Source organism: Lissotriton helveticus, chromosome 1_1 (genome assembly GCF_964261635.1).
Source record: "Lissotriton helveticus chromosome 1_1, aLisHel1.1, whole genome shotgun sequence".
NCBI classification, from domain to species: Eukaryota; Metazoa; Chordata; class Amphibia; order Caudata; family Salamandridae; genus Lissotriton; species Lissotriton helveticus.
The window spans coordinates 1,156,098,398-1,156,122,756 of record NC_136057.1 but is presented as its reverse complement, the minus strand read 5'-3'; the positions used below and the strand labels follow the sequence as shown (position 1 = coordinate 1,156,122,756).

The 24,359-nt window shown below is 47.3% G+C and overlaps 1 protein-coding gene across 1 annotated transcript in view; it reads left to right on the top strand.

Moving 5' to 3' along the window:
* RELN (reelin) overlaps positions 1 to 24,359 on the top strand; it is a 1,711,021-nt gene that overhangs the window by 989,011 nt on the left and 697,651 nt on the right. The gene's annotated exons all lie outside the window — the stretch shown is intronic.

Here is a 24,359-nt window from a genome sequence, read left to right as displayed (position 1 = left end):
ACATTATATTACACAACAGTTATTACATTGCATTATATTGCAGCATATATAGTTCCAGATACATAGAAACTGGAAAGAGGTGAAAACAGTATTTTTCCAGCTATATTTTGCACTGAAAATGAGATGCACAATGGGTGGTAACTATATGAACAGGTGAACAACCACCTTTTTACACCTTTCCATTTTTACTGTAAAATCATGTGGTAAAATCACCCCTAAACAAAGGGCTTCCCTACGAATTTCACTTTAATTCCTATGGGACCAGTAACTGGATCCGCAGTAACAACGCAGACCTAGTACATTTGATTCAGGCATTTTGATTGCTGAATGCAACTAAAATATCCAGAGAAACTTTGGTGAGAAGTAGTGAATTTCTGGAGTAATCAAGTTATTCTTGATTACCCTGGGAAATGCTAATTTCTGAGGGTACCTTTGGGGCACACCTTGTAATCCACTGCTGGGATCTGAATGCCGTGATAACCCATCACCCTGCAACTGTGGGCGCTATATACAGGTGACCGGGCCAGATCAGATGCACTTTCTTAGCTCTCTCTATGTCCATTGCTCCGGTAGCGGTACTGCAGCTCAGAATGAGGAAGTTCGAAATGGCAGTGACCCTAGTGAGCCTCCATTCTGAGAGCTGAGACCTGGATCGTATGGCAACTGCCAGTGGTGCACAACAAGGCGGGACTTACTGAACATCCCACCATCTGGAGGCTGTCTGTGTTCTACCTTAACTGGTGGACAGTCACTCCCTGGTGGGGGAAATTCATGCTGCTTGGAAGAGGGAACAGCATTCCCCGCTCCCATCCCAAGCCTGCACGTCGAGCCTACTTCATCTCTGCTAAATGTGAGCAGTTTAGCATAAACAGCTTCACTTCCAATCCCCTCTATGTGCTTGTGCCGGCAGTAGCGTGAGCTAAGAACACTTGTCACAACCTTCTCCTTTTTTGTGTTCTTTGCCTCCCCAACTTTTGATTTATATGTGTCTTAGGGGATACTTTGTATAGACAGTTGAACAATTTGAAGTAGACCTGCCAAGGTTGGGACTGCTTCAGGGGCCTATCCCTTGACACCATTTTTTAAAATTCTTTCTTTACTAGTAGGAGTAAATTAAGGAATTAAGGTAAATAAGGGGGTAGGAAAAGGATGAAAGTGGGAAAGGGGAAGGAGTAGAGGGGGAAGAAACCAAAAGAAAAAAGAGTAAGGAGTATGTCGAGAAAGGGGGAAAGAAGAAGGGAGAGAAAGGGGAGAAGTAGAAGAAAAAAAAGGGTGAAATTCTGTGTCTGGTGGCATCAGGGTGCTTCAGCAGGCTGGAGGATTAATAGACAAGCACTCTTTCATTATTGTATTTCATACAATACAAGATGGTAGTTAAAACAAGGAAAAAATGTACTGCAAAGACATCTATAAGGAATGCCGGTAGACCATCCTCAGTTATGGATCTTGCTCGGTATTGCGGTTGGGGATCGGGGGCAAATAGATGCCCCAGGGGTTTAAAACCTATACACCCACCCCAGGATTTTGAAGTGGATCATTACTCTTCTACCTCCAACCTGTGGATGACCCTTTGGTGCAAGCCCAGGTGAAGATGGCAGGTAATGTTGCTTAAACTAAGGTTTTGGCTTAGCTCTACAAGGTTTGACTTTCCCATCAGCAGATGCCTGATCTTAGTTCAGTGCATCAACGCTTAAGCATGGAATTACAGGTTGTTGTAGTCCTACACAATCCCACTCAATACATTAATGATGTGGTGTCTGTACTTTCTGTGTTTTTAACAGTCCCTTAAAAAAGGGGTCAGGGACACAGTGATAATTCAAACCCAATTTATTTCCTTAGAATATCACACACAAGTTCTGCACTAAGAGAAAAGACGCTTTATACTTAAAAGTGTTTTATTTCAACTGTCTCATCCTGTTTCTTAGCACATGTAAAATAACCACACAGAATATTATGAAAACAGCACTGATACATTTTACCATCCCTGTATGTCTCCATTCTATTTAAATTCCTCTTATTGTGTGTCATTGTATATCTATCCATGATACCTAGTTCTATCTATGTAATAGTGTGGACAGTGATGGAAACAATATATTTCTTTAAAATTCTGTACATTCAAATAAGGATCTTCATTGTTCAAAGTGGTCTACAGCTGTAAATCAGATATCATATGTTTTACATGTTCAGTATCCCAGTCAGCTGAAACAGAACTAGGAATAATCACTTCATTCATTGAAACTTTCAACACATTTGTCAATTGCAATGTCTCAATTTATCCCAGAAACTGATAAGAACGTTTTTTCCAAATTATGCCCAGGATAAGCTGTGATGATTGCCGCTAGAGATCTGGTTGAACTCTGTGGGATTAGAGATATGGTTGGAGTTCTCGGGTTGTAGCATAGTTCTTTCAGGGACATATTGTCCATTTAGTATCAGTAGAATGACAGTCAGCATTGTCAGCCACTTGATGAAAAGCATCACTCCTGTAGTGATACAAACATAGGACTTTAGTTTTGTGACAGATAGCAAGTACCTGTCACAAAATGAATGTTAAGCAAGAAGAAATCAATAGCGTAGAGCATGATGGAAAGTTCTCTATGTAGAATTCAGATTCATTCTCATAAATTGTTGTTACTTGAAAAGGCATAATCTCTATGTTGATTGATGCAGAGGTTCATAATAAACCATTATGTTTCTTGGAACATTCGCGACAGTAGTGATGGCCGCATCAGATCCATCTATGGAATCCATTGCTTGGTATGAAGCTAGAGACGCAGTAGTCCAAATAGCCTCAGCTTTATACTCAAGCTAGTAATGTTACTGCTCTCTTCTAAGAGTATGTAATTCACAGTACGGAGAGGCTGAGAGGTTCTACTCTGAATGCTTGTTGTGTACCAGGAGAGTCTGCTATAAAGAATCGGCCATGTAGTGCTTCTTGACGAAGTCAATGGACACCTGTCGGTTTTACTTTGAACCAGGTAACGGAGACAGGATTACAGTTTGTTCACATTTTACCCCAAGAACAGGTACAGATAGCCTGTAGGACTTTTCAAAGTTTGCTTACAGTGGATCTCTTCTTGGATTACAACCCCTATAATAAGTAATCACCTGTCAGCAGCTGTAAGAGCCTTATTTTTGCTGGTGGCAGCTTCAGAATGTTTCACATTGGACAGCTTGTCTATGGCCTCTTATACACTCTGCAAGACATTTAAACATTGGTAAAGCTCAAGCTCTTTTTCTCCGGCCACCTTCTCAGGAGTATCTAGACCAGATACATACATGGGCACTCCAAATAGTACATTGTTTGGAATGCGCCCTCCTAATACTTATCTAGGCAGGTTATTTAATGCTCTCTGAACTCTTTAGATATGTGGTACTAACTAAGTCCTGAGCTCAGTACCCTAGCAGTCAAAGCTTGTTTAATCATGACATTTTCATGCTAAACAAATCTGTTACTTTCTGCTTAATAAAGATTGCTGAATTGCAGTCAAACTCCCAGAGCAGACCTAGCATCCCTGAGGGCCTTGGAGGTGAATGCAGGACCATTGTCTGAATGAAATGATTGAACTGTTCCCATGGCTACCAGCCACTGTAAATCCTTTATGACTGCTCAAGAGCCTGCATTACTCTGCAACCACATCCATAGGAATGGAGAGCATGAATTGATTGCCATCTATATTTACTCATATTGCTTAACAGAATTTATTGGGTCAACATGGTCCAAATATATATCCCTAAATGGGATATTGGAGACTGTGAGGGGAGTCTGCTGGGGTTTTCTAACAGTAGGAGCCTTGATCTGGTAACAAACATCACAATGTCTAACATAATCTCTAGTCTGTTTAGATATACAGGGCCACCAGTAGCATTGCTACTGTTGCGTTTAGCCCAGCATGGGAAGACACCAATCCCTCATGGCCTTTCCTGATTAGGTCTAATCTAGATAGCTTGGTAGTAATTATCCTGTCTCACACCATGGGCAAAGCCACAACAGGAATGCTATCTGAATCAAGGATGTAGGAATATTTGAGAGAGAAGCAATCTGGAGGTGTTTCAATCTCCATAATTGCCTGTTTCGTGGTTATTATAGCTGTGTTAATCATCGTTTGAGATATATTTAAGACAGCTACCTTGACAGTCTGTATTGCAGCATTTGTAGCTAAGTCCGCCCACAGTTCCCTTTGGTGTGAATCTCATCACGCGAATGGCCCAAACTGTGTATCACATGGACTGATAGAATCTTATCTTGTAAGACAGCTACCTTTACCCAAAGGTGTTCATTCTCAATAGGTTTCCCTTTTGAACCTTTAAATCCTTTTAGGCGCCAATGTTTTAAATCTACATTGTAAACCCGCACTCAGAGGGATGAATAAGAGACTATTAGTGAGAGAACTGACGGGTAAGACTTCTGTAGTGCAAGTACCAAGACATGAAGTTCTGCATGTTTTGAGGTGTCTTATAAGATTTTGGTGTGGGTATACTCTGGGTGAAACTCACCATCTTTCACTACACCGTACACTGCTGGGCATGCTGTGGAACACTTATATGTGGTTCCTACCAGAGGTTGTGCAGAGCCGTCCATGTAAAACAAGCTCTGATATGACTCAATCAATAAGGCTTTTGGAGTTGGAGGGACATTTTTTTCATATTGGAAGAAAGCTTCTGTCCGAAGAGGTTGATCATACTGAAACTTCACATCCACTGCACTTAAAGAAGAGTCCCACTGCACCCTTCAAGGTTGGACTTTCCCACCCACGGATGACTGAACTTAGTTCAGTAAACCAACACTTGAGTGTGAAAGTACAGGTTGTTGTAGCCCCACACAATCACCGTCTATATGCAATTGATGTGGTGCCTGCTTTCTGGGTTACTAGAGAAAATACACTTTATTTTTATTTCATCAGTCTCATGCTGTTGCATAGCATATTTAAAATAACCACACCGAATATTTCTAAAACAACACTAATGCATGTTACTAACCACAAAAATAAAATGAACATTTCTAACATAGTCAAAATTTCATTTGGTGATCTTAAACCCTAAAGATTACTTCTAAGTGCTACACTATGTAACCAGGAAGTAGCTTAATTTGCATTCATACAGCAAGAAGGTGTAATTATCAGTAGCTGTGAGAGACTGTTCCCTCAAAAGGGAAAGATATGTTAGCTGGGCTCAGCTCCTCTCCTCTCCGACTTGGCTCGTTGTCAGCTTTCAGCCTAGAACTTAATGCTGCAACAGTACAGCAATCTGGCGGTCTCTGTCAGGATCTCTGGTATTATATTCTGAGATAACCTGGGTGAATTAACCTCTCTACTTAAGTGGCCTCTTGATGGGCCTTCATACTGTTGACCACTAATCTTACCTTGCATTGGGAATTTCTGAGGAATTTCTGACATAACCTGTATGCCTCAATTTGCTAGTCTTGAGACACACTCGTATAAACAAATATGGTAAAAAATATGTCAATTCATACTAAATTGTTTAGGCTGTTTTCACTATCTGACATTGAAATATAGATAAAAAGGCAAATGTCCCAGACTGATGTCGCATTTGGTGTCTTATCAATGTCATTGTCTGAATGATTTGACACTTTAAGAGGTTCTTTGAAAAATAAGGACAGATGAAGTCAAAGGTAGACATGCCGATGAGCAGGCAGAAAATTGAGTCTTGCCCTGCTCAAAATGGAGTCTGGCCCTAGGAACTTTACGTCAGTGGCTTGCATAGCAAATTTAGTTCACTTCCATGTGTTACTGGTAATAATGAGGTGGAGTGTGCTGGAAATAAGAATAAGCCCTCACCCAGTGAGGTATACCCAAAAGATGATCTGGTGGCCATACCAGGATCTTGTAATTGCGAGGGCTAATATAACAGAAGTGGGTTATTTAGAGAAGGCAAATGGAAGGGGGCCAAAGAGTCAGGCTAGAGATTGCTCAAGATCAGGCACAGAGGACTATCCTGATGCAATTACCTGCCCAAACCAACTACAACATGTTCAGTATGCCCTTGGGCTTTCAAAAGGGAGTCAGGGAATAGCTCCACTAGTCTCCGGCTCCAGTCACTAAAATCTGCTCGCGCAGGAACTTTCCTCTGATCGTGACCTGGTGGTGAGTTTGGAGGAAGTGATTCTGGACACTGAGTATATGTGACCGGGAACTCATTTGGAGTCTGATGACCAAGAAGCAAAAGTGCTCAGATAAAGCAATCTTCACAAATATCTACCTCATCCACTAAATCTGTTTAAGATTATTTTGATGGAGATCAAATGCATAAAAAGAGCCCAGGCTGAATAAGCTCTGAAGAGGGAAGCCCTGACAAGAAAAGTTGATGAACTGGAGGTCTTTTTCAAGCAACATCAACAAAATTGAAAATCTGCTAACCAGGCTAGAGGAGCATGTGAATTCCGATCGAAACAAGCAGATTAGTAATTTGACTAAAAAATGTGAGGACCTCGAGAATAGATCCAAATGCTCTAATATCTGGATCGTTGAAGTTCCTGTGGGTGGTGAGATGGTGCTCCCCTAAGTGATCAGCTGAGTAGCCCTGCTTCTGACTGACAATTTGAAGGATGACCTTGGGAGATGGAGGAACACTCTTAATCTCTCAATTACTTAAGTGCCTCAAGTTCTGTCTAAAATAATAGGGATTAAACAGAAAACCATTATCTTTTATTTCCAAGATTTTCAAATCACGGAAGCTACGTTTGAGATTGTCCAACACAGAATAGGGTATCATCCGAACATGGATTCATTTATTCTGTTTTTTTCCTACCCTGCTTAGGAAACAGTAAGGAAACTATGAGAAATGCAATCACTATTACCAGAGTTTTGAGCTTCACAGACCCCACTATATTAAGAGGGGTATGCATAAGAATGAATTGGCAGGGGGCTTACCAGGATTTTATGGATGTTGCTGATGCTAATCAATTCCAGATACAATGGAAGAACTCCAATAAGGCATTAAGACCTAATGCTCAAAGGAATGCTTAATGTGGGATATCCTTGGGAGGAATGTTCCCCCTTTTTTCCCTTCACTGGATTGCAGAGTGGGGGGAACAAGGAGAATTGGTTGGTGGGGGGTGTGGTGTGGAAAGGGATTAGGGGAGGAGTGGGGGTAGGGCACGGGGAAGAAAAAAGAAAAGGAAAAAAAGCAGAAGACTGTGGATTACAGGAAAGTAGAGGGAGTGCAGTAGGGTGAATATGAAACTCATTATCAGCCATGTAGGGAGAATGGGTAATAATAGGGTTCATGATTTATAGCTTTCAGCTTAATATTTGCTCTGTATTTGACTCCGACAATGATAACCCCATCATATACGAGGTAATAAGAGATTAATTTAGGGGGCGTGGCTAAGCAAGCCACGATGGCGGCTGTGTCTAGCTGAGGCTCCGCGATCGGGCTAGCATCCTGCCCATTACCTGTGATCGCCGGGAGCCTCAACTTCCACGCATATCACCTGTGCTGACCTGGGGCATCCCCTTAGCGACCTACAGTAGCAGCTGACGGACGGCGCGCCCTGGAGAGTCTCTGTCATGCCCCAAGCCCCCTCCTAGTGCGCTGGCCCTTTAAACATGCACTACTTAGGTGCCCTTAACCCATGGAGCGACGCTTCACGTTCTTGCGTCTAGCTCCGTTGGGTCCGTTCCGGTGCCTGACTTCCTGTGCCTGACTTCCGGTTTCTCTTCGTCTTGGTGTTTGTTCCGTAGTGAGAGTCCTCGGCTCTGTTTGGTTCATCCTGAGCCTTTCCCGGCCGGCGCTCTCCTTTACACATTGCCACCCCACCGCGCTTGTGTACATTTGACACGTTCTGTGTCTCTCCGCAGTTAGACTGCATTGCAGTATTCTCTCATCTCGCCCGGCGGCCGGGTTTTACTCCGCCATCCGGCGAGATTCCCTTGCCATATCATTTGCCCCATTTCAGCTCCGCTTTTCAGCCGGGCTTGGCTCCGCTGAAGAGCCGGGCATCCTCCCGCTGTTTTTGTCCTCCTTGGTGTTACGCTCCGCTTGTCAGCCGGGTTTTACTCCGCTGACGGGCCGGGCACACATTCTCCCTCACTTTGTCTTGCCTCACCGGGTTGCTCCGCTACCAGCCGGGTATTGCTCCGCTGGTGGCTGGGTGGTTTACCGGTGCTCTCTATTTAGTTAGTTAGGTCTTCTCCTTTTCCCTGATTTCACCATATTCCTTGGGGTTCGTAGTACTGGTGTTTATTCACCTCATTTTGGACTTGAACTATTGCGTGGACCAGTGAGGAGTGGGATACAGATTCATGTTCCAGAAATACGGTAACAGCGCATTTCTGCGCTGCATATAGTGTTGTTATAAGTGTTACTGTATTGACTCTGACTCCTTGTTTTGATCATTATAGATGTTGTTCTCACCATCAAGAATATTGACTATCAAATGCTTATATTAGGATATCCTGTGGGGTGTGCTTCGAGGCTGTTAAAGACAATAGAACAGAGTGAGCACGATATATTGTTTGTCTCTTACTACGACAAGTATACATTGGGTACGTGAATTTATGAGGTTATTGTCTTCTTCACTACAGCTCCAGTTATATTCCTTTCCAGAGGTTTTCACATATGCATTCAGGGACAACAATGTACAAACATCTAGGTATGTGAGGTTATGTACGAAACTTAGGAAGGTGATTGTCCTCTCCAGATTGAAGAATATAACTCTTTGCATTACAGTCTCTCCTGATTACCAAGTCCACACGAAGGTTGAAACGACCAGACTGAAGACCCTCAACACCCAGTTGTTACCCCAACCTTTCCTTGTTTTGTTTCCCTGTTTTCCCCTGGCTAGCCTCCTGTGCTCTAGTGCTTGATAGAGTAGTAGGCAGCAGGGGAAGGCTGTGGATTATACTTCGGATTCCTGACGCTCCTGCAGAATCATCGTGTATCCTTTACAGTCTCCTACCGAAATCGAGCGCTGAGGTGACAATGGCGGACGCAGCCCCGTCTCCCGGACGCGGAACCCGCTAAGAGCCGACACCTTCAGCGACGGCCGCAGAAGATACTGCCAGCTGGCGACAGTGGGGAATCCCGGGGAAACTGTGGGTCCGACCCTCGAGGGTCCGCCTTGGACGACGCTCAGTCCCACCTCTACACCCCCGGTGCGCAAGATGGCGGCTGCCTGCACCAGGGCTCCGCAACCCCGGCGCTCCTACTGCATCGAAGGCCTGATCAGGCCATGACACCGACCGACCCGCCACAGCGAACCACGAGGGGCCGGCGAACGTGCCGCCAGAGCGGGGCTGTGCCTCCGGGGGCCCGCAACACTCCTCGAGGGCGGTGAGTGCTACCCGCTCCTCCCCCCCCGACACCGATACCTGGCGGGACCCCCCCCAGCCTATACGAGGCCCTGCAGGGGTGCGCAGCCCACATAGCCACCGGGCGGAGGGACCCGGAAAAGATTACGTTGGGAGCTGGGTGGAGGGCCCGAGTGCCTGACCCTAACATGGCGCCCGCGGAGGCCTAGGCGCCGGGAACGATCCGAACCTCGCCCCCCCCTGGGACGCTACCACCTGCCCCAGCCGACCGGACACTAACTCTGCAATATACATTAGCGAGGGAGAGGGCGCTCCCACGACCTCCTGGCGCCGGGCGCTGCCGGCCCTGACGAGCCACCTCTGACACCCCAGGCCGGTGGGGAGCCCCACTTGGAGCCCGGGTGGAACTGGAGAGGCCTGCCAACATCGGGATACCACCTACCCGGACGCGCGGCGAGGTGAGGGAGCCGCCCCTGCGAGAGCTGGAACGCCGAACGGGGCTTTCTTTCACCCCGGAGCCCCGGCTCCCAAAATAGCGGCCGCCACCCCGGGGCCCCGAGGCTGTGTCCCTGCCGGGAGCCTGACCGGCCCTCAGACCCAGACAGCTTGCCACCGCGAACCACAGGAGGACCGTCATTCGCACGGAGCTGAGCGCTCTGGAGGCCCCGCCATTACCATCGGTGAGTGCTGTGCTGCCGTTTCCCCTCCTGCTCCCTGAGGATCTCGGGTCAGCACCCCGGTGGCCCCCTCTTCACACCCACCCACGAGGACAGTCACAGAGCACGCTGTCACCCGCCCGGAGCACCCAAGACTGAGCAGGCCCAACTTCAGGAACAGCCACGAGTCCCGCTCTGGGGACGAGAGCATCCCACTTACATTGGAGACATTGTCAGCGCCTCCCCCAGCTTACGCCGCCCGACCTACCGGTCGGCGCGGGCACTGGACCCCGCCCTGTGAGGTGCAGAGGCCCCCACACGATTGAATCCACCGGCCCGGTAACCGCATACCACCCTCAACGCCCTTGCTGATGGCCCCCCCAGGGTGAAACGAGCCTCGCCTTGGATCCGGCGGAACCGGAGTGGTGACCCACTCATCCACCGATACCACGTGGCGACGACCTACCACCCACAGGACTCGAGACGCCCGAGGGGAAAACCCCCCCCCTCCTCCCCTCAGCAGCACCCATGGGGAAACCGAGGAACATCCAGGGGACGGCAGTCCCAGAAACGGCTGTCGAGAAGATGCCCCAGACGAGGGCGTGGACACAATCCAATACGTCGCAAACCGACCCTACGCTATCAACAAAGCTGGACCAGGTGCTGGCAGCAATAGAAATGTCTCGCCTATCGATGGAGGAGAGGTTAGGCACCCTGGCAACAGACATTAGCCTGATCCGGGATGAACACCGTAAACTGGCGGACAGAGTGAAGGAGGGTGAGCGGATCGTGACTGAATTGCAACCAACAGTGCAATCGCAGGCAGCAGATATGCAGGAGATCCTACGCCGCGTGGCGACCCTGGAGGAACGCACAGTGGATTTGGAAGGACGCTCGAGACGCTGCAACATTCGCGTCCTGGGCCTGCCGGAAGGGATAGAAAACTCAGACCCTCTGACCTACATGGAATCCTGGACTAAATCATTCACCCCGGACTGTGACCGGTCGCCGTACTTCTCCATCGAGAGGGCACACAGGGTCCCGGCCCGGGCACCCAAACCTGGTCTTCCCCCGCGGCCTATGTTGGCCAAATTTCTGCACTTCCGGGACCGAGATGCGGTGCTTCGTGCGGCCCGGACGGCGGGCCCCCTGCAGGTGGAGGACCAACACGTTATGGTGTTCCCAGACTATGCCAGGGAGATTCAACAACGTCGATCCACGTTTCTAGAAGTCAAGAGGCGCCTCCGCGCAAACGAACTTCAATATTCCCTGCTGTTCCCTGCCCGCCTCAATGTGATCCACAAGGGGAAAGCCCTCTTCTTCGACACGGTGGCAGACGCACAGGACTGGACCGAATTTCACTGCCCACTGCTCCCTAAGCCCGGACCCCGGAAGGCACACAATAATGACTCCAGACGGCCCAGGAGACGTGGCGCTAACCGTGAGCGATCTGGCCACCCCAAGAGCCAGGCGTCCTCCCCAGCGGGCTCGCCCGATCTCACCCAAATCATGCAGGAACGACGAGACGCCCTGCGGGCGGTCACTGAACTGCATTCGTCACCCCCTGCTTCGGACTTGGAAGGTCAGCCACACCTATTCACCCCGGAGAAAGATCGAGACAGCGATGGGACCATGTCGGGATTTGGCCCGATCTCCTCTCCCCTTGCTGTGGCGCGGCCTCTGGACGCTGCCCTCATCAGCCAACCTGTCACTTCCTCGTGAACAACTGAACTGACACCTGACATATCCTTTTCTTGATTGCCTGTGATGATGCGCGACGTCTAGAAGCCTAGACTGACCTACTAGATAATTGTACGCGCCAGCGAGCGATAGATATTTCTCCTACTAGAGCCCGAACCGCGCACAGGCCCAGCGAAGACACATGCTGCCACCCCCGCAAACTACTGTTGACTTTCTCCCCTAGTGGGACACTAGTTTGGATATGCCACCCCCAGTGACGTATCCTCAGTATTGGGACAGTTGCCCACCCGAAGTTTTAGTACCTGTTCACACCCCCAGTTCCCCCCCCACGTTTAAGGAAGCTTGGCGCGCAGGAGCATACACGACACACACACATAGGCGACACGCGGGAACTGTGGAGGGGCCCCTCCCCCAACCAAGTCACCCTAGCAATGGCTGTCCCCCACTCTGACATTAGTATCCTTACACTAAATGTACGGGGTCTACACACACCCAGCAAGCGCTATTCTGTATACTCCTACATACGGCGCATGTCGGCCAACATAGCGTTCTTACAAGAGACGCACATTAACGCTACTGAACTCATTCGCCTACAAGCCAAATGGCGAGGGACCATCTGCGCCACACAATATTCAGCGTTCGCACGCGGCGCGTTAATCTGGGTGAGGCCTGGTACTCCCTTCCGGGCGCTCCGACGAGTAGTAGATAGGGAGGGCAGATACGCGCTTCTGGAGGGAATTCTGGATGGGCAAGGGGTACTACTGGGCAGCATATACGCCCCTAATACAGATCAGGACCGGTTCTGGGATCACCTTACGGGCGTCCTGGCCCAGTTCACCACTATCCCATGGATACTGGGAGGCGACTTTAACTGCACACTAGACCCCTCACTGGACCGTTCACACCCTCCCCCCACGCACTCCCCGGCTCCGCGGCAGGCGGCCCTCTTCAGGGCTTGGACCACACACTGGGCGCTCACTGATGCATGGCGACACCTACACCCACTGGCTCGCATTTACTCCTTCCACTCGATTCCACACAATCTTCGGGTCCGCCTGGACCGTTTCCTCTGCTCTGCTCCGATCCTCCCTAAGGTTACGTCTACAGATTATCTGGGACGGATCCTCTCGGATCATGATGCCCACATACTGCGGCTTACCTGGTGCCCCCCGCATCCACCGGTCCCCACCTGGCGCCTCCCCAGAGACTGCCTAACAGACCCGGTCTTCAGGGACGCGCACAAAACCAGCATAGGCGACTACTTTATGCACAACGAGAACACTGCGTCATCGGTACTTGTGGAGTGGGACGCATATAAAGTGGTAGCGAGGGGAGAATGCATCAAACAGATAGTGGGGGTCCGCCGCACCTTAGAACGGTCGCTTTTACAGACGGAACAAACTCTAGCTGCTCTCACTAAACGGCCTGATGACTCAGAGGAACACGCCGTGCTCACGGCAGAGGCCAAAACGGAATACCAAACTGCCTGCGCTGACCTTCGTAAGTATAACTTCAGGGCATACGCCTCTCGGGTGCACAAAGACAGAGACAAAACCGGGGCTCTTCTGGCCTGGATGGCGAAACAAGACACCGAAAACAAGCCGATCACGGACATTCTCAACCCGGAGGGTGTACTGGTGCAATCGCAAGCGGAGATTCTCCTAGAATTCCAAAGCCATTATGCACGAGTATACGATGCCCCGACATGCTGTACCGCGTTTACCGTAGATCAGTTTCTGGACCCCCTGACGCTGCCCACGATATCGGATTCCGACAAGCGCACACTAGATTCCAGGATAATCCCCTCGGACATAACCCAAGCGATACGCGCCATGTCCCGAAATAAAGCACCAGGATTGGACGGCTTCCCACTAGAATACTACGCAACATTCTCTTCCCTGGTGGTTCCCCGTCTATCACGGGTGTTCGGGGCGTCACTCCACTCGGGGAAACTACCCCAGTCGCTACGGGAATCCGTGATTGTCACCTTTCCTAAGCCCCACAGGGATCCACTGCACATGGGGTCATACCGACCTATCACACTCCTGTCGGCCGACTGTAAGATCCTGGGGAAGATCCTAGCTGATCGTTATGCACAGGTCATACGCCCGCTGGTCCACCCCGACCAATGCGGCTTCGTTCCCGGGAGGAATACCGGGTCTTCCATATCCAAGATCAGGTACGCGACAGATTTCCCCGCGCTGCCTGCCTCATTATGGACCTAGAGAAGGCGTTTGACACCCTCACCTGGCCCTACCTATTTTCGGTCCTGCGGCGCCTCAATCTCGGCCCGACGCTCCTGGCATACACCTGCCTCCTATACACCGACCTCACTACTCGAGTTCGTATCGGGAAACGTATCTCGCCGGCGTTTGCAGTCCGACGAGGCACAAGACAAGGTTGCCCCCTATCGCCCCTCCTGTTCGCGCTAGCGGTCGAGCCGCTGGCGGTTCGACTGCGTCAAGGGGGGATGGACTGGGGAGTGCCGCTCGCAGACGGGACCCACTGTGTGTCCATGTACGCGGATGATCTCCTCATATTTGTCCGAGACATTGAAATGGACCTAACCCCCATAGGGGCCACATTGGCGGACTTTGCAACTGCCTCGGGTCTACAGGTCAACTGGGACAAGTCCACGGTTTACCCCCTACACCCGGACCTACCCCCCCGAGACATAGACCTTGGACAGCATAGGCTTTCATGGTCCACGGAGGCTCCCCGATACCTCGGCGTCCGCTTATACCATTCTCCGGCGGACATCTTTGAGGGCAATCACCGCAAGGTGCTCGAGAATCTGCGCCCGACGATCGCCTTCTGGAATAAGTTGCCACTGGCCCCGATTGGACGGATAGCCCTTGCTAAAATGGTGATGCTCCCCCGGCTCCTCTATCAGTTCACAAACCTGCCGGTGATACCACCCAGATCCTTCTTCCGCGACGTTGATTCCCTCTTAGGAACTCTCATCTGGGGAGCGGGCCGCCACAGAGTCGCCCTGAAAACACTTCAACTCCCCACCACACAGGGGGGACTCGGAGCTCCATCCTTCGAGGCATATTTCCTCGCAGCACAGCTCCAGTGGCTGTCCTACTGGACGGCGGACCGCTACCCTCAGGAGACGGTTACCCCTACCGGTAGAATCGTGACTCCGGAACTCACCCGTCTGCTCCTCCCGGGCACCAAACCGCGGCGCACTTACCCCCTCCAGGTGACGGTAGCGCGCCGATGTATGCTGCGGATTCACCGGCTGTCTCCCGCTAGACCCCCATACTCCCCGCTGCTGCCCCTGATAGGCGGCCCCAAGCAGGATTCCTACTTTGCGGCCCCACTACTCGCCGACTGGTCCCGCTGTGGCATCACAGATCTAGGATCACTCCTCGAGGAGGGTCAACTGAAACCGCTGGACCGCCTGGTCGCTGAATACGGGCTTCCCCCAGGCCAGTTCCTCAGGTATAGGCAACTGCTCGATGGATACCGACCCCATTTCAATCTCCAAAATGGCGAGCCAGACACGCATCCAGTAATACATACTATCCTACATATGGGGGTGGGTCGCCACCTGGTCACATGGCTATACAAATCCATCCGGGAACTCTCATTCACCCCCCTGACGACCCTGCGAGCCACTTGGGAGGAGGACATAGGTCGTGATCTACACGACTCGGAGTGGACTAAAGCTCTTGAGGCCCCTAAGCGTGTTTCTAGAAATGCCCGCTTCAAAAATATTCAATATTATATATTACACAGGGCATATCTCACCCCAGCGCGATTACAGAAATACTACCCCTCCACGCCATTCCTGTGCCCCAGATGCTGTTCCCCAGCTGCGAACTTCCGTCACATGTTTTGGGACTGTCCCAATCTCCAATCTTTCTGGCAGGAGGTACACAACACACTGCTGGAACTCACGGGTCTCACTACACTAGCCACCTGGGAATCCAGTGCATTAGGCATCCTCCACATCTCTAAACGTAAGCCGGTGCATAGGCGCTTCGTGTCCTTAGCGCTCCTACTAGCCAATAGATGTATAACCATGCGCTGGCGCTCCCCAGAGGGTCCCCCCATAGCACACTGGCAGGGGGCAGTTAAAAAATGGGCGGCAGCGGAGGAAGACGCTTTAAGGGAAGAAGAAGCCAAAGGCGCGCGCAAGCTTCCCATCTCCATGGAATGGGCCATGCTCCTCCACAGCTTCCGCCAGTCCACGCAGGCTGGAGACCCGCCTGACCCTTCCCCTCCCCCCACCCGAGACGACCAGTAGCCTTCACCGGAAGTGAGCCACCCCAGAATCGGACCCCAATAACCCCCTATATCCTAAGCGACCTCTCGCAGGTCCGGCCATCCATGGGTTTCTTTCCCCCCCCCCCCCCCCTCCCATGACACCCGCCGCCATTATCTCCCGACTCAGACCCTGCTAGCGCCTACATGCTTCCCTCCCACAGTTTCGTTACCCCCCTGGTCACTGGTAACACTGCTGTGTGCACAGTACAGATCTAGATCCGGCGCTGTAACGGCATGAAAGTACCCATCTGTTCTTATTCATCGCCCCTATGGCGATACCGTCCCGTTACCTTTCAGCCTACAGGAGCCTTTACAAGATTGTAATGCACTGATTCACCGAAGTCATGTTTATGTATACCAGTTTTATATAGCAAGAAAAACGTTGCACACATAGCTGTACGTGGCTGAATGTTGAAGCCACGCCGGCGGTCTGCTTCTTCTGTACTGAAATACTTTACTGCAACAATAAAAACAAATTTAAATAAAAAAAAAAAAAATAAGAGATTAATTTAGGATGCTGCCCGGCAGCCGTATAGTAGAATGAGACTTGAACTGTAGCTCATCAACAAATAAAGATACTACTAATACCCCAGGGCATGCCTGACTTACCAAAGTTAGGAAATGCATAGATACACTGAAAAATATTCTTGATCTAGGCGCTGCTCAGAGATGGCGAAATCCTGTTCTTGGATTGCATACTTTTTTTTGTTGTCAAAAATAGTTGCTCGTATAGAATATTTTTTAGTTAGTAAGGAAATGGCTCAAAGATCAGTGGTAGATTTTCACCCTACTTAGGTTTTTAGATCATGTCCCACTCACACTGGCAATACATGATTCTTCAACAGGTAAACATAAATTGACCTTCCCTAAGTTTGTATTACACAAAGAAGAATATGTGGTGAGGCTAATGGAATTTGTGAACATGTATATTCAAGTTAATTATGGCACAGACAGTGTGAGTATTTATTGTATGAGATGCTTTAAAAGCCATCATGAGAGGTTTCACACAACAATATGTAGTTACTCCACGGGTAAAATTGCTGGAGCAAGAAATGTACCTCAAAACCAAGCAGAGAGAGTTTCATCTTGCCCTCACATTTTCAGTAGCCAATAGAAATAAACAGCACTTATGTATCTAGGGTGACGTTACCAGGCCAAGGGCACAGAATAAAGTATTTAGTAATAAAGAATTGAAAATCAAACACAGATTTCTAAAATGTTTAAAGTGAATAATGGGGATAAAATTGGCCTACTTCTTGCTGTGCATACCAAATCGTGTATAGCGAAGCAACTTATATTAGAAATGTGTGCTCTCAGAAGGAGTCCTTAATGATGATGATATAGCCAGTGAATTTTGTAACTACAATCATAAACTTTATACATCTGCCATGACAAAGGATAATAATGAGGAAATCACCTGATTCCTTGCCTGGAATAAGTTACCTTTGCTCTCCCAGCCCCAGGAAAAGGATATTATGAGGTCTATTACTCAGCAGGAGCTCACTGACTCTAGCAAGGAGGCTCTGTTAGGGTAAGCTAAAGGTATGGATTCATTCCCCCAATGAATTATACAGCAGCCTAAAGGTAGCGATGCCACTGCATTTGTATGAGCTAATCGGGGTCATCAGGCACCACTTAGCTCATGGTCACAAGCTATTATTTTGGATTTTATCAAAATCTAGGATTCATTCCACCAGAGTTACTGCTGCCCATACTAACTTGGCCTCCATGCTAATCAACTGGGCAGACACCACACTTTCAGTGATAGCTCTAGATGCATAAAAAGCATTTGCTAGGGTTGTTCCTCAAGTGCAGGTTCCTGGTTTATTTTGGGTCCTCAAAGCAGCTATCAAATGTTACAGGCTAATTAACAGTGCTGTGTAGGGATGATGTCCATTAATGGAGTTTCACTAAAGGGCCCAGGCAGGTATACCCCTTGTCACTATTTTCCTATATGCCTTTTATATTGCACCATTTTTTAGATTGCTTATTTCACACCTGAATTTCATACCAATTAAACTTCCTCAACTAGAGGTTAAGCTTATGCAATGATTGACCCAGATTGTGCATGTTCTGCGTTTGAAAGAACTGCATCTAGATACAGTGAAATATTGAGATATAAATTAAATCCGGCTAAGACGTAAAGTTTATATATAGGATTGCATCTTGTGTATTCTGGTTATACAATGGAAAGTCCAAACTATTTGGGTATTTGACTTAATACTTCTTATCAAACTCTTAGAAATCAAGCTATAAGAAAAGCTTGAGTAAAGTCTCCTTAATTTTAAATCAATGGGTAGGCTGCCTATTTCAAATCTTGGAACAAGCGATGTTATTAAACTGATTATCCAGCCTAAAGGTTTGTATTTGTTTAGAGCATTACCCATCTATCTCCCAGCAGAATTTAAGGCACATTAATGCTATTATCACGTCCTTTATCTAGGGACCTCATAGACCTAGAAACACCTGAAGGTATCTCCAGTTGCTGGCTCAGAGAGGGGAATGGGCTCTGCCTAACTTTCAGCTCTAATTTTGGGCAGCAATGTGCTGTTGTTTAAATTAACTGCTTAAGCAATGTGAACATGAACCGATTTTGTTGATGCTCTAATGAACCAAACACCTTATTTAACCCTGCTAAGGCCATCCTACTTTGTACGGTGCCACAAACATGTTAATTTCCATAGTTCGCTTTTGTGTAAATTACACGTAGTTACTCAAAAAGTAAGTATACTGCAGCGTGAAGTGCATCCTCGCTTAAGTTTTTCATGTGAGGCTGCATTTCTTCAAAAGCATCGCAAACAGCCCCTTGTTTATTGTTCCCAATCGGAATTGTTTAATTTGTTGTACATTTTACAGCGAATACTGTGTAATTACACAAAGTGTCATAATGGCCTGATTTGGGGAATTTCATGTCCAAACTGAAGTGACATGGTGTGCAAAATAATGATGGATTGGGATGCGACCCTGAGTGGTTTACAAGTAGCTGAGATTCATTCAAGCTTTCCATTCATCACTTTTTTGCATACTTTTGAGGTAAAAGTAAAGTCACTTAAGGTACAAAAAAGTGTTGAGATACAGCATATGGCAGAAGGAGCTTCCTTTCACGGGCTTGTAAAAAAATGTAAAGATTCTTCACCGCCAAAACTCAGTTGTTGGGTTACTTGGAAACAAGCCTGCAGCAACAAGAAGTGAATGTGGCTTAGGTTGTTGTAGGCAAACAAACGGTCATTTGTGGCTAGTCCTGTCTCTGCTTTTCAACGTCGGAGGGCTTCTTTAATATATTCCTTCTTTTGGAAATCTGGCAAACTGGAGGCCATCAAAGTCGCTGATTCCTTGAAAGCCACTTAATTCCTGCTTGACTTGTGGTGCATTGCAAACTCTCATGAGGAGAAATACCCACAGGCCTGGCGTTATGTCGACATTTGACTCCCCGAAACCCTGAGTAGATTCTTAGCTGAGGGACTGTGCCCAGAGGCTCATATATATGCTGAAGAGGCACCAGAGGAATGTGATGCTGATTGTAAAATCAAGAGCTTATTTCCTTTGCTTGTAGGACTTCATTAGAAGAAGCCATATATTAGCCTTTGGTACTGCCTGCTACTCCAACAGCAGTGCACTGGCCACTTAAATAGTGCTGAGGTTGAAAAAGTGCTCATAGAATAAGCCTTAAAGTGCAGCGCTCCAACATGCAGCAGATCCTTGGAATGATGTTTTCATCTTCTGTACTGATTCGCCCTCGGAGCAGGTTACTGTTTCAAGGACTAGTTCATCATAGAGCTGCTTGCTGGACCTGTGTGTGTTGGTTCCTCGATTGCTGTTGGAAAATCCGTTTGCTCCTCAAGGCCACTGTTCAAAGATGCAATAACTGATGCCCTGTAATGAATGACTGTCTTTACTGCCACCTGTTGTTTCCATGTGCTACCTGAGACATGTATTCAAATATAGCATCCTTATCCAATGCCTTGACCATGTACATGAGTGAGTTGTAGGGCAAATAGGGTATAGAATCATAAGTAACCTACCAGAAAATTGCGTTATTTGAAGGATTAAGGATTTTAGAATTATGGTTCTGAATCTGAAAACTGCACGTAGGTGTACTTTGGGGACAATGATCATATTTCTGATGATGTTTGACCGTGTCTTCACGTCACAAGAATCTCTGGTGACTGTAAGTTTGGAAACGAGATAGCTAGAACACTCAAGATGGATTGCCTTGTAGCCGGAATGAACAACTTTGAATTTGAAAACAATAAAGAAGCCAGTACATGAATTACCATTGATGTATGGTATATGAACAACTACCTCAGAGTAGCACGCCAGGATTTACGTTTATTAGGAAAACTTACATTACTAGAATCATTGTGTAAAATCATTGGTGCTTCTTCTTCTGACTGAACGTCAGAGGAAAGTCGAATCGGTTTGACAGAGTAATGAGAAATCAGAAGAGAGTGAAGATATTTCACCAATTTAGAATTCTGAGTTTGATAGAAGGTGAGGCAGGCGTATCTATATGAATTTCAAGCATTTGGCAGAAGGTGAGCTGGTGACACCCATGAGAAATTCATGCATCTGATTTGAACAAGAAGTTTTCAATGTTGGTTGGTGCAGGGAGCACATTTTGTTTCAGAAATGGAAAGAAACTCTGCCCGCACTGAAGTCTTAAAATGTTTGGTATCAAAAGAGAAGAAAAAGCTATTTGCGGCTCATATAAACGGGCATCAAGTGGGTCCGCCCAGGACCCCAAATGAGCATCAGCAGTGCAAGCAGAGGCAGGACATGTCTTCTAGATTTTGGTAAAGGGCGCTCCAGGGCAGGTCATGTAAGGCGTTTGCAACAAGGGAGGCACGCATGTGCAGGATCATGGGAACATATGTAGATGACCTTCTAACAGATACAGAAATGTCAACTCTTGCCTCTGAACAAGCGAATCAGAAATATCTCGCTTTAAGAGCAAAGCATAGCAATGAGACTTTATACGTCATTGTCCGGGACAACCTGAAGGCATGGTTAGCATGAGTAGAAAGAAGCTGCAGCACTGACAGGTAAGGCAGTTCTAAAAAGTAGGTGCTGAGACGAGGTTCTTTCGGGTACTACCCTTCACCGCCTTTGATGTGACTTCAAAGATACTTATAGTTTTTGTACAGTCTCATCATTTCAGAACTGAAGAATTTTCAATATGATATACAACAAAGCCATAGTCTTTGCTCATCCATCTTATGCCACTAACAACCAATGACAAAAGCCAATAGTCCTGGCTTGTTGTAGGTAGAATGTTACATGTTGTATTATATATCTGGATGCCATGACTGGAGCAGCGAAATACTAGCCAGGCGGCACACTATGCTTAGCACCGATCTTTAGGTTACTTGTTTTTAAGCCACGCCTATATTACATCGACCATGCACCTTTGAGAGAACCCCCCCAGTTTTTTCATTCCACTTAAACCCTGAGGGCACTCATGTAGGCAATCAGATATCTGGCCTTTACAAACAGAGATGAATTACTGTGGGGAAAATATTTAGCATTAGAGCAATTCAAAAGGCAAGGTGCAAAATCAGGAAAAAAAGGTCGCAGTCTAATAAACTGGAATTGTTGGAACAAGACTACACTTCAGAACCAATCGAACAAGCTCTTCTCTTTAGTGCCCTTAAGCATTAGCAAATTGTTTACCAACGGTCCGACGGCAATAGTGTCAAATGCCGAGATCTGACCAGTCCCTTTTGAGGCATTGTGTACCGAAGATGTGATGTACATTGTCCATCAAGTGCAGTGTGTCACGTGTATTGCTGCAATTAGCATGGAAGCTGAATTCATACAGTGCTAGGAGATTAGAGTGCAACTAAAAGGACTCACCAAGGAAAGGCAATGCTGCCATTGACTGGTTGTCAGACAGGCCATCCTGATCTTAAGAAAGGTTCCTAATAATGGGTAAAGTCCATTTTACATAGCATAGCAAATGATACCCACAAAAAACATGATAACTAATCTATGAACTCCCGAACCCCTGTGATGTTAGTAGGTTATACAGTCACTGGGCACTGCTCAATAAAAACTCTTTCACAACAACGCAATATTTAAAGATCCCAGAATACAACAATCAAGCTGGGGCCTCCTTGCAGTGGTCACACACCCTCCGTGTTTCCACATATCTGACATGAACCCCAACATCCTGACTAGTCTCCATGAAACCATATTGCTTATGCAAATTTTCGAATCTCAGGACAATATGAAAAGCCACTGTGACTGACACGCACACACTCCTCTCTCTGCCTCTCTCTAGCTTTATCTTTCTGTCTTTCTTAGAAAGAGAGAGGGAGCGTGTACATGAGTACCAGAGTGCTGGGCATTCAAGGAAACTAAAGCAAGGTTTAACATTTAGAGACAGATAATGGTGATGGTAACTGATGTTTGTATTGTAAATACCGGGCTTTATTATTGCTGAACACAGCGAAAAATCTGACAACTTTAGAATTATGGAAATTGAGCCCAACAACTGCAAATTGAACCAGTGTCTTGTAAACTGCACACCTATGTCTGTAATAATCACTTTAATACAAAATGGATGGATGTAAGCATTGAATGCTATCGAAAGAGACTATAGAGGTTTTAGCCTAGTGTCCATAATTCTGCATTGTGCCTAGTTTCGTTGGTATTTGAGTGTAAAGGAAAAAACGTGCTGTGTTAAAAACTCAATAGTCAATTAGAGGACAACCATAATACAACATACATAACATACATAAACTGACACCAGCATAAAAGGTTAAAAAAAATGCATTAAAGAAGTAAGTTGTCAAATCCACTGAATCATAAATCTTTTCATCGTGCATGTCGTGTAGATGTTCCAGTAATTTGGGGGTTATGGGAATGTGGATCTACTATATCAAAGCTGAGATCTTTCCTGATGAATCAACCAAATGGGCACACGCTCAGGCCAGACTAGCCAATGATGCGGTGTGAGAGCTCTGTGCCTTTAGCACGGTTGTGCCTCAGAGCACAGGATGGGAGGCTCATTCCCAGGTCCTCTGCACAGCGCAGCACCTGGAAGGACAACAGGAAGGGAACGGCCTGACCTGCCAACATTGTAGGAGAATCCATCGGTCTCTCCAGCAGAAGACGGCAGGGCTGACCTCAGCCCTGTGTCCGCCGTCCCTCTGCCAGTTTCCATGCATCGTCTGCTTTCTAGCGCATCCTGACCATTGGCATTTTTATTACTGGGAATCACAAGAGTGGACGGGAAACATCATTTTCAACGAAGGCTTTTCTACGCGTGACGTTTACTACGAGGCACTTACCTCGCAAACGTCTTTTCCACGCGTATGCCTTCAACGACAGTCTTTACCACGCATATACGTTCTGGCTAGGGGGAGGCGTGGAATTCCTTCCAGTCGTTCAGCGTGGGATTGGGGGGTTGGCGGGGGTCGGCTGGGGGAGGGGCTGGGGGGGCCTGGGGGGGTCTCCCCCCCAAAAATAAACAAAGGAGCGGGTTAATTAAATTAAAAAAAAACGCACTTCAGTACCACCGAGGTAAAAGGAAAGTGCCTCCCCCAAAGACGTGCCGTTACGTCAAAATAGTAGTCCTTTTTTAATTTTGGCAGACGTGTTTTGACGCTTGTTTCGATGGTGGATGGAAGTACGGGCTGCTCGTGAAAGACGGGAAGGTGTCGGGTAAGAAAATATTCTTTATTATTTGTGTTTAAACGAAGGTTAAAATGCGTGGTATAATCCTTCGTTGCAAATTCCAGCGTGGTAAAGCCACTTGCGAACTAAAATTCGCGTGGTATTGCCATGCGTGGAACTTGTATTCGTGGTAACATCATATATTCAGAGTGGACAATTTGAAATTAATTGACAGGTTTGAAAGATTTCCATAACTTTAACGCTGGCAGCAATACAAAAAACAACAGATTTGAGTTTTTGTATAGCTTTTTCTGTCTGACAAAAATGGTTGTGAATCTAAACGCCATGTGATTCCTTTACCCACGTAAATATTCAAGCACTACTCAATTAGAGCTTGGATACCTGCTTCATTCCTCAACGTTGTGCATGTTATAAGTGTATTACGATTCAATCATTCATTTATGCTCCCATGCAATCACATATTGTTATTTCTGGGTCCCATAGAAATAACTTGTAAACACCTCAAATGCAAGCACTTAAAAAGAGTGCTATATTGGGACATTTTTGCATCTCCAGTATAAACGCCCTTGACATGCAGGATTTTTCAGTGAAAATAAATTGTATGCCATCGTGCGTAACCTAAGGAAATGTATTTAGGCCTGATGGCCAGATTGAAACTGAGAGTGTAGTGTTGGGTTAAGCTGGTATAAGGCGTGTTTTTATTGCACTGCTTATGTGTGACAGAATGTATGCTTGTGTATGAGTGGAGTTAGCAGTGCAGCTTCCAGTATCTGTGTCATGGGGACCCACCCTCACAGGCTGGTGAGCCAGACATTAC